This window comes from Hyaena hyaena, unplaced genomic scaffold (assembly GCF_003009895.1).
Source record: "Hyaena hyaena isolate Hyena2069 unplaced genomic scaffold, ASM300989v1 scaffold_366, whole genome shotgun sequence".
NCBI classification, from domain to species: Eukaryota; Metazoa; Chordata; class Mammalia; order Carnivora; family Hyaenidae; genus Hyaena; species Hyaena hyaena.
Genome location: NW_024080999.1, coordinates 436,962 through 452,781, shown reverse-complemented (window position 1 = coordinate 452,781; position 15,820 = coordinate 436,962). Strand labels below are relative to the sequence as shown.

General features: G+C 35.6%; 1 protein-coding gene across 2 annotated transcripts in view; it reads right to left on the bottom strand.

Moving 5' to 3' along the window:
• The window catches only part of NECTIN3 (nectin cell adhesion molecule 3), a 123,967-nt gene that overhangs the window by 107,587 nt on the left and 560 nt on the right, over nt 1–15,820 (bottom strand). The window lies entirely within an intron of this gene.

The window sequence follows — 15,820 nt, the reverse complement described above, 5'->3', positions numbered from 1 at the left end:
AAAAGATCATATGGAAATTTTTTAATGTTTTAAACATTTATCTGCACATAGTGCAGATAAAGTCATAATTAAAGGGAAAAAATAGGGGCGCCTGGGTGGCTTAGTCGGTTAAGCGTCCGACTTTCGCTTAGGTCATGATCTCGCGGTTCGTGGGTTCGAGCCCCGCGTCGGGCTCTGTGCTGACTGCCAGCTCAGAGCCTGGAGCCTGTTTCAGTCTGTGACTCCCTCTCTCTCTGACCCTCCCCTGCTCACACTGTCTCTCTCTCTCCTAGAAATAAATAAAACATTAAAAAAAAATTAAAAAAAAAAAAATTAAGGGAAAAAATAGGCTCAAATGCATATATAAGGAAAAGAGAAAGACCGCAAATCAATAATCTAACCATTCATCTCAAGAAATAGAAAAGTGATAGGAAATAAACTCTCCAAAAAAAGTCAAAACAAATATGGAGAAGGAAAATAATGAAATAGAAAACAAATACAAAGTAGAGAGGATCAACAATGATTCAAAGGTGAGTTCTTTGATTAAGTCTTTATAATAAAACTGATAAACTCTTGGCAAGACTGATCCAGAAACCAAGACAACACAAATTACAAATATAAGAAATGAAAAGGGCAGGGGCATTGCTATAGATCCTTCAGGTATTTAAAAAAAAAAAAAAAAAAAGCAAGGGAGTAAGAAGGCATTATTAAAAAATTCACGTCATTAGAATTGAAAGCAAGAAACTGGCAAATTCCTAGAAAAACAGAATGAGTCAAAAGTGACACAGAATATAGAAAACCTAAGCACCACCATCATTAAAAAACTGAATCTATAACTTAAAATCCTTTTCATAAAAAAATATTCCAGGCCTAGATGGCTTTACCTATGAATTCAACACAACACTTGAGGAGAAAAATAATATCAGTCTTAAACTCATATACAGGATAATAAAAGATGCAGTACTTCTCAGTGTTTTTGAGCACAGCATAACCTTTATACCAAAGCATGGCAAAATCATAAGAAAGGAATATTCCAGGACAATTGATAAACATAGATGAAGGAAAAAAAAAAGAAAAGAAGTCAACTGAATCCAGTGATGTAATAAAAGATATATTCATCAAAACCAATCTGTGATTTTTCCAGAAACACAAAGATGGTTTAACAATTTTTAAATGTAATCCACATTATGAAAAAAGGAAAAGAAATTCTCTAATCATCTCAAAATTAAGATACAGTATTTGATAAAAGTAAATACCATTTATGATAAAAATTCTTAACAAATTAGGAATAGAATTTTTCCCAATTTGATAAGAAGGATTCTATTTAAAAAAGAAGAAAGAAAGAAAGAAAGAAAGAAAGAGAGAGAGAGAAAGAAAGAAGCTACAACAATCATACTTAATTTTGAAATGTCGAACACTCTTTTTTCCCTCTGAGATTACAAATCGGACAATGATGCCTGCAGTCATCACTTTAATTCAACATCATGGTGGAGCTATGATGCTCCAGGGCATATAAGCAAAGGAAAAAGAAAAAGTATAAGGACTGGAAAAAAACGGGCTTTCATTTTTTTACAGATGGCATGATGGTGTAGATGGAAGATCCAAAAGATTTAACTAAGTATTAGAAATAAAAGAAGTTAGCACGGTCTCTGGATATAAGATCAGACCATGATACTGAAACTAAAGCATTAAATATTTATATGCCTCAACCAATTAGTAATATTTTAAAATTATCAGTTGTAATAATATCAAAAAAACAACTTGAATCTTTAATTAAAAGAACTTAGATTAAATTTAACCAAAATTTATAGTTATACAAGACCTTGACACAGGAAAAACCAGAAAGTTTTATGGAAAAAATGTAAATAAAACCTCAGTAAATAGCAAGATAAACCAGATTGACAGATTGAAAAATTCAGTATTATGAAGATGTCTATTTAGCCCCACATTAATTCATACAAATTTAATGTACTCACAATAAAAAAATCTCTATAGGTTTTCTTTGTGGCAATTGATAAGCTGTTACTAAAATTTATACAGAAATGAAATAGACAAAGACGAGCCATATTAAGCTTGAACAAACAGGTGGACTTACTCTACCCAATACCAGGATACATCATAAAGTTATAATGAGGGGAGCCTGGGTGGTTCAGTTGATTAGGCGACCTACTTTGGCTCAGGTCATGACCATGCAGTCCCTGATTTTGAGTCACGTGTCGGGCTCTGTGCTGACAGCTCAGAGCCTGAAGCTTGCTTCGGATTCTGTGTCCCCACCTTCTCTCTCTCCTCCCCTTCCCCACTTGCTGTCTCTCAAGAATAAATAAATGTTAAAATTAAAATGAATAAAGCTATAATGAGATATGGTGACATTTGTGCCAAGATAGCAAAGTGGATCAATGGAACAAAGAAGAGATCCCCAAAATAAACCCAGGCATGGGTAGCTCCTTCATTTATTATAAAGGCAGTACTGCACAATAGGTCCTTTCCAAAAATGGTGATGGTCAACTGAACAGTAAATGAAGAAAAATATGGACCCTACCTAATAATCACAAAAACAAATTCTAGATGAATCACAGTAAAGGCAAATGATAAAACTCCTAGGGAAAATGTTTTCATGATGATGCACTAAAGAAAGATTTTGTAAATAAGGCAAAGACTTAATTATAAAGACAAGGATTGGTTTTGACTATCTGGAAAATTATTAAGGAACTTCTGTTCATCTACAGACACCATCAACAGAGTGAAAAGACCAGAGTAGGAGAAGATATTTGTAATACATATAAGGGTTCATACCTAGCGTACATAAATCCAACAAATCCATAAAAAGACAAAAGACAATACAACTGAATAAAATGGGAAAAAACAATAGGCATTTCACAAGAAGATATTCAAAATGGCCCAAATCCTTAGCCATCAAGGAAATGCAAATTACAATCATAATGTTATACCACTGCATTCTGCTCAGAATAGTTAAGAAAAAGTACTGACATTACAAAGGGCTGGTGAAGATGTGGAGCAAAAAAAAAGTCTTAGAAGCTCTTGACAGGAAGTATAAATTGTTACTGTTTAGTAAACTTATTCAACAAAAACATGTATAGAATGAACTAGCAATTCTACCACCCTAAGAGAGATATAATGATGTCCATGGCAGTACCATTCGTGAAAGCCTAAAAATGAAGACAGCCCAAATGTCTGCCTAACATTAAAACTGATAAATTATGGATGGTGATAGAACAGAATATTGCACAGTGGTGTTGGAAAAAAAAATGCTACATCCAACAACATAAATGAATCTCACAACATCAGCAAAAAAAATATATAGGAAGTTAAACAAAGCAAACTTACGGTGTTAAAAGTCAGAATTGTGGTTATTACTCAGGAAGAGAGACAGATTTGTGATTGGAAAGAGTATGAGGAAGCTTCTAGAGTGCCAGTAAATTTATGTCTTGACCAGGGTGATGGTTTCATGGATTTGTTCACTTTGCAACAGTTCATCCAACTGCACACTTACCATGAATACTTCTCTGTACATGTATGTCAGTAAAAGGTTTTAATATTTCATGAATCTATATCTCCAGCCTTGTTCAAACCAGCTCATACCTCACATCTTCTAATGCTGTGTTCACCTTTGACTCAAATCAAAGACAAATACCATATGATTTCATTTATATGTGAAATCTAAAAAACAGAACAAATGAACTAACAGAAATAGAATCGTAAATACAGAGAACAAACTGGTGGTTGCCAAACATTAGGAGGTTGGAGGGATGGACAAAATTGGTGAAGGGAATAAGATGTACAAACTTTTAGAAAATAAGTCATGAGGATGATAAGTATAGCCCAGGGAACAAAATAGCCAGTAGTATTATAACAACATTGCATGGTGACAGATGGTTACTATACTTATGGTGGTAAGCATAGCCTAACGTATAGAATTGTTGAATCACTGTGCTGTATACCTGAAACTAACAGAACACTGTCAATTATATGCCAATTTTTAAAGAAACCTTTCCTTCAACTTTCTGTAGTGGACACCCATGGAAACTATAGTCCCTTGTGCTATAGTAATAACAATATCCAGCCTCTACGAGCAGCAATGCCAGTCTAAGAGGCAAAGCTATATATAACATCCAGTGTCTCAAAAAGCAATGGCCTTGACAGAATGTCCCTTGACATTATCTTGGCTATGGTTCTGGATATGGCTCCTGATGCCTAGTGTCCTTTGGGTCTTGATTTCCGTATGTGAACCACCTGATAGCCTTTACATTTTTTTTCCTTTAATTAAATATTTTTTTCATTTTTTAAATTTGCATATTTATTTTGAGAGAGAGAGCCTGAGCTAGGGAGGGGCAGAGAGAGAGGGAGAGAGAGAAAATCCCAAGCAGGCTCTGCACTGACAGCAAAGAGCCCAACGTGGGGCTCGAACTCATGAACGGTGAGGTCATGACCTGAGCCAAAACCAAGAGTCAGATGCCTGACCAGCTGAGCCACCCAGAAGTCCCATGAAAGTTAAGTTTCTGTTCATAATTAAGAACCTTGACTGATGTCTTAATGAAACTCAGGCTGCTATAACAAAATACCATAGCCTACGTAATTTAGTATATGTGCTGCCGAAGCGAGCACTAGACTACGTAATTTAAACAGCAAACATTTCTCATAGTTCAGAGGATAGAAAGTCCAGGTTCACAGTACCAGCATGATTAGTTCTGGTGAGAACTGTCTTCCTGACTTACAGATGGCTGCTTTCTCCCTGTATCCACAACATGATATAGAGAGGAAGCTCTGATGTCTCTTCCTTTTCTCATAAGGCCACTAATGTCATAAGGCTCTAACCTCAACCTCATCTAAATCTAATTGTCTCCCAAAGGACCCTTCCTAATACCATTACACTGGAAGTTAGGGCTTCAATTCTCAATTTTGGGATGATAAACATTCAGTCCATAACAACTGATACATTATTCTTTCCCCATCAAATTTCTCTTTCTCTTTCCCAAGAGTGGGCCATACCCTACTACTTCTTCACTATCCCCTCATTTGTTAATTTTTTGGACTTTGACCTCTCCTAACCACTTTTACTAAATTACCGGGTCTTCCGTGCACTCCTCCTAACTACTAAATTTTTTTTCCAGATGATTTCCCCCCTCCCTCCTTCTTATCCAATTAAAATACCTCAATCTTGAGAACTTTTCCCAGTCCCCTGCCCACTTCTCTTTCCTCTTTTCCTCTCTCCTCTCCTCTGCCTTCTCTCTAATAACTCATCTATTTCAAATATCTCAATCCTGGTAATTCCCAATTCCACATACTACCTCCAAGATCTCATAATAAATTTCCAACTATGGCTCTAAAATATGTCCCTAAGGCACTGCAAATGCCTAAATGCCCTAAATGCCTCTAAAAAGTTACTGGACTAAAATTAATCAATACCTTTACCATACTTTTCTAGCCATTCAAAACAGAAGCATTACGTTCATAACCAACTCTTCCTTTCTCACCCACTATGATATCCAAACAGTAGGTAATCTATTCAGATCCATCCCTCCATTCAAGCCTCCTACCAAATTGCCATTTGTCTCCATAACCTTCTCTTCCACAATTACAATGGCTTTCCCTTTTGTCTCTCATATCTCCAATATACCTTATACACTGCTATCAGAGCAATACAACATCCTCAAATCAGACAGATTCAGTAGCCTTCAAAAGCTCCTCACTGCCTACCACACATAGTCTCCTCAGTATCAGTAAGGTATTTGAAAACCCATGACTTCCCTACAAAAAGTTCATGCTTGAACCACACGGGAACATTCTTTCCACAGAATTCTTAGTCCAGTGATCTTCTCAGCCTGGAATGCCCTCGTTTTCTTTGACTTTCCCTCACAAATGGAAATCTAAATTCTTCCCTCAAGGTTCAGCTACAAAATTAGGCCTTCTATTAAGTCTTCTTCCTTTGTCAGTAAAACTGCTCCTCCTTCTATAATCCCACAATACTTTTATATATCTAATATAAGACAATTCTCTTTCCCTTGCATTATTGTTAGTTGTATTTATAAAGCACTGTATTGCAGTTTATGAAGCAGTTCATTTAATTTTCACAGCAACCCTGTAAGTGAAGTATTTAGCCAATTTTTCAGGGAATGAAACAGGCAGAGAGGCTAAATAACTGGATTTAAAACACACACACACACTCTAATTCCAAATCTACTAACAATTAAATTTTACATTTACCAGGTACGAAGACTCCAAGGCCCCTTGCATAGCCCTTTCTGTGTAACAGATGCTTTGTTTTAATATCCTCTTCCCTGTTTGAAATAACCCTGTTTTACTTGTCTGAATTTAATCCATTCTTGAAGACAGAGCTCAAAAGTTTCATCTCCTCTAATTAGTTTTGGCTCTTCCAGATCTTACTGATCTTTTTTTTTTTAAGACTGTACCATACTACTTGCCATGTTTTTACAAACATCTTTTTGTGTATACATTTTAACATACAGTTAGTCTTACCAATAGGTCTATAAACTTGGGACCAACCACCATGTCTTATTTCACTGTGATATTCTCTAAACCACCTAGCACTCAGTTGATATATTACCTATTTTCTGACAGACATTCAACAGTCCCCAATCTATCCCCTGCTCCAATTTCTAAGTCCTTTAGTTTCTGCATTATAGGTATGGATCAACTGCTGTGGCTAACTAAAAAAATATACTGAGTAAATATTACTCAACCCACTCACAAATCAAGTAAGTATTTTAATCATCTGATGGAAGAAAAATCAAGAGTGACTATTTTAGATGACTGTAGAGGGCAGCAAAGCAACAGTAGTATCCTCAAAGATCTGCATTTTTCTTAAGCAATTTTAGATTTGTTTTTATATTTTAGCAGATGTTGTTAGGATTCAAACTTTTAGAAGACAAGAGACTTTTCTGCATGCTCTATACAAATTTCACCAACTAGTTATGTATTTAAACATTTTCACAATCAACGTATCAAAACTGTACCAATGTGCAGATCCTTTTATACACATGTGGAAAAATAAGTTTGTTAGACAATCTATGGCTTCAAAATAGCCACCAAAAATTGCTAACTCTTAAGAATCTAAAAGTTGAAATGTTTTTCATAATCTTGAATACAGAGAAGAATGTCAATAGTCTAACCAAACAGTCTTATTTCTTCGTAAGAAAGATGTCTTCATTAGTGTTATTAATTCTAGCCTTGATAAGCCTACTTTTATTATTCAAAATCAGTCAGGTAACCTTAAAAGTCCTATAAGCTTTAAAAGAAAAAAATAAATCTTTGACACTGCACTAATGTACAACAAACAGAAAGTAACAACTTCAAAGAGAATAGGAATTCCTTACTATTATACTTCATTACTAAAGTTCATTCTGGTTTTAATGTGCATTAGCCAAAGCTGTATAAAATCATCATAGATTTATATTTATAATCATATACTTACAATGCTTATAGGAATGGAGAAGCTACTATAAAAGTTGATAGTCAATACAACTGCATTATTTGAACATGTTACTTAAGGCTTTTGTTCGTGGTATCTTTTTATCTCTCTTAAGTTTAACAAGCAGAAATCGGTGACTGAGAGCAGCTGCTAGAGCCATTAACAAATGCAGACTCATGGTTTAGTGAAAAAAGCTATGATGTTCTAGCCCTATGCCCATAATGAGAAGGATAAAACTGTAGTTAAGTACCTTCTCCCATTTGAGTCTCTTCAATAAAAAATAAGAGAGTGGCTTCTTAAAATTTGGATTTAAAATAAAATAACCAGTGTATCCCTGAGCAGATTTAAAACTAGGCAGTTTAACGGTATGACCTAGCAAATATTTAAATTGAACTTCTAGCCATGAATGATTATCTCTAATCTAAATCAAATTAGAAGGGAATTTGGAGTTCATAATGACAGGACACTTGTGAAATGAATCTTAATCTAGCCCACAGTAGCTATGGCTAAATTAGAAATCATATTAATAAATTTCAAAAACAACAGTCTAAGATAATCTGGTAATAATGACAATCACGTCTATCATGGATAACACACAGGAAGTTACTATACGAATATGATCTCACCACAGTTTACCATTACTAACATTTCATTAACATTTTTGTTTTTCCTCTAAACTTAAGGGATTAGAAGTCAAGCACATTGTTAATTGTACACAATATTCTCAACACCGAGTTGGAGTCTTAGCTGTATGCACCTATATTTACAATGGCCTCTTGGTCTTTTTCAGGTCCTTCCCAATAACAACACTGACATGTTTCCGTTACAAAACAGATTAGCTACCTTAATCTTATACTTTATGTTGAAAATTCAAACCCAGGGTGAGATATGCTCTACATAAAGTGAGGCATGTCACACATAAGCAGCTTAAACCACATATGTCCTGAAATAAATAATACACAGCTGATTTTGCAATACCAAAGAGGAGAAATAAAAAACCTGTATTTCTCCTAGATCAATTTTGCAAATGTCTCAGATTCAAAATGGGTAAGACAATGAGGAATAACGACACAAAATGAAAGAGTAAAGAGAATTTTTAGAAAAAAAAAAACAACAACAATGAAGAACTATCTCATCAAGCAACAACTTTAAAACCTACCAACCTCTTCTAGTTCATTAGACAAGTTTTATAAACACCTTTGTACGTATGTACATATTCAGTCCCCTCATCTAGAAAAGGAGGAATAGGAATGTCAAAATAGGAATAATATCAAATATACAAATCTCTCTAAGGATATATTTTCCGAGTATGTTCTGTACAACTTAGCTTCTGCAATGTAACAGGTATTACACAAAAAAGAATTTTTTTAATTAGTTTGTAAAACAGTATATTTTATGGAACAATTATTTAGGCTAGTAGTAAATTAATGCACATAATGATTTTACATAAGCGGGTTATATGGTTAGTTTTTTCCATTCCCAAGCCTATTTAACCACAGTGCTTTCTCCCAGAAACATATCTTCTGAGACTTGAAGTCGACAAAACCACTTTGGCAAACACTGCTCTAAACCTAAAAACATGAAGGGAAAAAAAAGTGAATAGAATGTGCATGCTTTTCCCTCTAATGACCACATGTCACATTATTAAACACAAAAGAGGGTAGGCGTCCAGGGCCTAAGGAATGAAAGATATCTAGGATCAGATAAGAAATAAAATCAAGTTCACAAAAGCTTCATAGTTACTTATTATAACTATTATTCTACTTTATTTTATTATTTCAACATGGAAGATGAAATAATAAACCAACTATTCTCTTCATGCCATTTATGGTATAGCAAATTGGGTCAATTCCTTAAACAGTTACTAGTGGGCAAAAAAACAAATGTTAGTAAAATGTATATAGTATGAAAACTAACTTGTGTTTATTCTGATACGTGTTATGACACATAAAATGAAGCATGAACCAAGATCTCTACTGCAAAGAGCACACATCACAAAACAACTTATAATTAAATACTACATAACAAATACAAGAGTAACTAGAAAGAAGAAAAGCTCACTTTAGTCAAAAAGTTGTGAGGGAAGGCTTCACAGAGAAAACTGATCTTAAACCAGCTATTTTAGAATTTCACTAGCTAGGCAGGAAGAGTAATATTCTTCGGGGCCTTATGAGTAAGGAGCAGAGAAGGGCATCACCTACTTCAGAAACACATATAGTTTAGGCCCGCACTGTCCAATATGGTAGCCTCCAGCCACACCTGACTACTGAGCACATCAAATATAGCTAGTTTAAGTAACAATCTGCCAGTTAAAATACACACCAAATTTCAAAGACTTACTAGGAAAGAAAATGTAAAATACCTCAATTCTTTAGTATCAAATGAACAATGAAGTGATACTTTGGTCATACTGTGTTAAATAAAATAAATGATTATGGTAAATTTCACCTGTTCCTTTTTTTATTTCTAATGTGGCATAACTTAAAATTCTGTATATGGCTGGTACTGTATTTCTACTGGACAGTGCTAGCTAGTTTAAATCTGATTATGCTGTTAAACTTTTGAAATAAAGAAATTTGAGTGCCTACTATATGCCAAGCACTTCTGATACATTAGTGAACAAAAGAGTAGACTATATTTCTTTCAGAAGAAGGGCCACATCTGGTCAAATCATAAATTTAAATGTTGTAATAACAGCACTCATCACGGGAAAAAAGAATCATCTGAAGATGTCTCTCAAGCTACAAATGTCTGAATCCCCAGCCTCTATTCCCCCAACCCTCTTGCAAAAATTGTCAATATCCAGTAAATCCAGAGTGGGGCTTGTTTGAATGTTGTTTGAAAAAGATTCCCTAGTAACTAGGATTTGAACCCACCCGCACACACCCTGCTTCTGCTGACCCTGGCTAGTTGAGAACAGTGATTTATAGCACTGCCTTTCCTTTTAATTTTATTTCTTCTGAATAACCCTAAACTGAGAGCCTAAAAAAAACCTCCACTCAGTGCAAAGCTAACCTATTTAAAATAAGAACAAGTTTGATTTCTCTTCGCCATTAAAGTTCAAGGAATTCAAAGTTTAAAAAAAAAATACTTTCCTATCTATAGGCCCACAGGTATAATTTACTATCTTACACCTACCTACAAAATAATCATCTGAAGTGCCAAAAAGCATACTGCCAATTCTTAGCCACTTAATCCAGTTATGAGCTGGTGTATTTTTACACATGCCTCAAACTTCAGTTTATGAGTAGCTACACAGTGCAACAGGTAGTTCTTTCCTACTCATCTTAATTAGCAGAATGAATGCTGGGCAGTAAATAGGACTGAAAGAAAAACAATCACCCTGAATGCTATATTAAAGTGAATATGTACCACTGAGATTAAGTATGGAATACAGTATCCTTTCTAAAATAGTACAGTACTATTATAAAATAGTACTAAAATAGTATAGCATGAGTATAAAACAGCCTGCAATATGGCTGTTTCCAAACTCATAAGGGGGAGCTCTCACTAAAATTTTAAATTAATTACCTATAGTATAATAAGTGAGTCATTTAGGAAAAAAATTAAAGCTCACCCTTGATAAAGATTCACAACAAATTTTATTTAAATAAATTATTAACTGTCTGAACCTATTATCAAAATAGAAATCTTGGGGTGCCTGGGTGGCTCAATCGATTAGGCATCCGACTCTATTTCAGCTCAGGTCATGATCTCTCGGTTCCTGGGCCCACTTGGGATTCTCTCTCTGTCCCTCCCCCATAAACGATCACTCTTTCGCTCTCTCTCAAAATAAATAAACATTAAAAAAAATGGAAATCTTAAGTTTTATGAAATTCAGGAAAGGATAGAGTCGAGACTTTAAAGAATTTTAGATAAAAATACAAAAGGTAACCAAAAGTTGACATTTATTGTACCTAAGTTTTTGGATCTAAAGGCTTGGAACATAAAATCATCTTTAATAATCATTCCATTACTATCTTAAGAATTATTTGATTTTATCCTAATTTTTACATATTAATAGCTATTATTAATTAAATGCCCATCTTTCACAAACTAGTTAGTTCTTACTGTGAATTGTTATGAGGACTTTAATGGATATTAGAATATGCTATGTTATTTACTCTCATTTTAAAGGGGCAAATTATAAAATGTCAAAATACTCTATTTTTAACAAAGGTAACTCAGCCAGCCTCTCTTCACTAATTTTCAAATAATAGGCAATAAGTCGTAAGTTTAACTTAACTATACAAATGCAAAATGTCCATTAGAGTTGCAGAATCACTAAATATATGTAAGCATAATGAAACAAACAAGACAGTAAATACACACATGCACACACAAATATATATTCCCAGCTTTTTCCAGTTCCTATTTCTGATGCTACGGCTAAATCCAAGAAAGGAAGATTTGGGGCTTTTTGCTTGCTTTTATATTTGGTTCACTTTCCAATTATATCTGTTAAGGATGCGGAAAGATTTCTATGGGCAGTATACATTATAGGCTACAACCTGACACTATCAGTAACTTGATAAAGTAGAAGCCTACTGTGACACTTTTCTCCAACTCTACATTTTCAGTACATTCCAAGTGACCTTATGGAACTGCCAAATTCTAAAATGCATTCCACATCGAGAGAAGATTCAACTTGGTTCCATACAATTACAAAAGTTAGTTTCACCGTATCCTAATATTCTGAGAACTGGTCTTCTGACTATTTATCTAAAACAAATTTAACAAATATTTAAAGTGCACTGACTGCACTACACATTCAAAAAAAGCTATAAAGTGCAAAGATATTAAGTTAATTACCTTGAAAGCTCAATTATTCAAGACACTGGGGTAAAATTTAAGAATGGCAAATACCAGGCAGGTTAGTTTATGACGTGCAATCTAATAAATGCTACTAACACCTGAATGTTTATTACCATATTCCATGTACTGTGTTTTATTATTTCATTCTTTAATTCTCTCAACAACTCTATATGCAAGGTGATATCTTTTTTTTTTTTTTTTTAAAGATGAGACTAAATAGCTTGCCAACAACTCACAAAGCTAGTAAGTGGCAGCCTTTTTTCAGAATCTAACTGCCCATTTAGTATCCAAACCACAAAGATCAGAAAGAGACAGGAACAAACTTCTACCACCTACCACAATGTCTAATCTCAGTAAGATCTGCCTCACTGATTTTAAAAAGTCATTTTATTTCTCTCAGTTCACAATCTTTACCTAACGCCTTTGGAATCCCTCTTCTGGGCAACCCCACAGTACCTCATGCAGATCTCTATCATAAACACTAGACTGTCCTATAACCAACAACGTTCTACATGTCTACCACAATGCTGTAAGCTCCTTGAAGCCAGGACTCTGCCTTACTCATGCTTTATGTCCCCAAGTGCCTTTCAAGTGCCAGGAATATAGAAAGTACTGAAAGTGCTGTTAAAGATTCAATTTAATAACAGTTCTTCTTTTCTTATCATCTTCTAACATCTATCGTCAGATAAAACCTTAATGAAAATGTGGGGCGCCTGCGTGGCTCAGTCGGTTAAGCATCTGACTTCAGCTCAGGTCATGATCTCACGGTTCGTGAGTTCTAGCCCTATGTCAGGCTCTGTGCTGACTCCCAGCTCAGAGCCTGGAGCCTGTTTCGGATTCTGTATCTCCCTCTCTCTCTGACCCTCCCCTGTCGCTTGTTCTCTCTCTCTCTCTCTCTCTCTCTCTCTCTGTCTCTCTCTCAGAAATTAAAAAAAAAAAAATTTAAAAAACCTTGATGAAAATGGAAAATCATAGAATCCCAGATTCAAACAGGAATAGACAAAGATCAAATAAGGCTTTATTATCTCCTTCATTGATACCATATCCCTGCTAACAGTCTCTACCTTTCAAGAAAAATGCTGGAAGGGAAATGAGATAAATCTGATCACATACGAACTGAATATTGCCATCATAAAGAAATATGGCTGAAAATAATATAACACTATGTGTTAACTACACTTAAATTAAAAAAAAAAGAAATACGGAATTCTAGAAAAATGGGATTTAAATAAATGGGATTTATCAAGTCACTTGGTGTTGTAAATCTAGTCCCCTTGACCTTTATACCTAAGAACTTCTTAGGCTTAAAAAACAAACAAAAAACCTGACAATTTGTAACCCTGTAAAATTCTCACTTTAAAGTTCAATTCTTCAAATAAGACAGATAGTATACACCCTCAAAACAACAATATGGATGTAATTTTTTTCCACCTTTCAGAATATCAAATCTACCAGTTGCAAGGGTTTTGTTTTAGCAAATGAACATGATCTAAAAACTATCTTGTACTAATAGATGATACTGCAGATGTTAAGCATAGTTAAGGTCATGCTAAATGTAAACAGCATATCAAAAAAGGCAGCCAAGAAAAAAAAAACTGTACATGTTAAACAAGTAAAATATTCTAATTAACATATCACCAGAAAATCATCTCTTTAAAGATCTTTTCAATTCTAAAACTGACTACTCAAACATTAGTACAGGCAAAACCTTGTAAGTAGTATTATGAATGTCAAATCAAGAAACAGCTTACATGAAGAAAATTCTACCTCCATACTTACTAAGCATCCGTAAGTCAGGACAACTGTGCCCTACTCAAAGACTGAATTCTAAAATAGAGAGAGGCTGATGGGGAAAAAAAACCAAAAAACTTGTCATAAGGGTTCACAAATTAGGGTGTTATTAACACTACAAGCCAGAAAAGGAAACTCTTTAAAAGAACAGTGCACAGTAACACAAAGCTAGTGCCGGTCTCTACAACTACCAGCAAAACTGACTCTAAAAACTTCAATTTACACCTGCTCTAAATCACAATCCATTTGCTTATACTGCTTGAATTTTTAGGACCTTAAATAAAAATATCAAGCCCCTCCAAAAGCACATTACTAAAAAGGATGTTAAAAAAAAACAAAACCAAAATACCTTTCTTCTTCTACATGAAAACCGTGTGTTCCCTCAAAAGTAATCAGCCCTTCACTTGTACGAGCACTATGAAATTATTATTCAAATTCAACCTCTTTGATTATATGCACATATCACCTAGTTTCAGTCTTCAACAAGGCTTTGTTTGCTTAGCAAGATAAGCCTTTATCAGAGGTACAAATAATATTCACTTAGTCTTTAACACAATCTAAATCAGGATAGTAAACTGTTAATACCCCCTCCAACTTTTCTCCCCCTCGACTGTAATCCACCATCCTCCCTAATGGCAAAGAACAGTATACAAATTCAACGTAGAATCTTGCATCAATTTAAAGAGGTTAAGAGCATTAAGAATTGTATGGTGGAACCAAACAGCTGGGGAGTGGAGATACACATACAATGCAGATTAGATAACAAGCCACTTATCAGACTTAAGCGCTGTAAATCAGAACTTTTCATTACCGAGCTTGAAAGACGGTGGTGAACTGGTAGAGGAGATTCTCAGCCTATAAGGGGCACTCAATCTCTTGAAAACTCTGCCTCCCTCATAACCAACTACCGTGACACACCTCCCGGAACAGGACTCTCTTTCTTCCAAATCACACCATCCCAGAGATCCGCACACATCTCTCCTTTCAATAAACCCTGATGAAATTTCTGGTTTCGTTTACAATTACACTAATCACAGATCCAACAGCAGCCTTACGTACCAATAAAAATGTCTTAGCTACACCAATCTTTGCGCAAGGCTAAGTTTTGCTTCACCTTCCTCACCAAGTCAGAGTCCTCGAATGAATAACTTCCTGCAGTATTTCCAAAAGCTAGAGCTAATCCCCTAAAACTGGTGTGGCCTCACGTTCCCAGATCACCGCCTTCCATTAATGATCACTTACGTCCATCTCTCTCGTCTGAGGCCAGATTTTTTTTTTTTTTTACACGATCCTTAACAAGTGGTTTTCTAGTCTCGGATACCTAGGAAGAGACTAGCTCCCAAATGTGACAGTAAAGCTGTAACAAAATGAGGGAAGAGACGGGGAAGAGGCGCGGGGTCTGTTTTGATCGGAACAGCCAGAGCACGGGCGCTGCAATCAGGTATGGAACCCACAAATCCAAGTCCTGAGGACAAATAGGGTTCGCTCAAATCAACACGGACAGTGCGAGCCACGTCCCATCAACTGGAAGGCGGCGACGCGCTCAAGGCAAAGCGATCCCGAGGCTGCCAGGGCAGAACCGAGCCGGACGGCGGAAGCGGACTGTAAGGGACGCTGCAGGGTGGGCTAACATGGTGCCTTCTCCAGAGCGGAAGGCCACGAGGGGGTCGGGAGCCTAAGCCTCCATCCCCATCCCGTCGGGCTCTGGTCCCGGGAGGGCTCCGGCCTCACAGCTCAAGTTTCACCAGGGAAAAAAGGAGGCGGCCACCAGGGAAAAAAGGAGGCGGC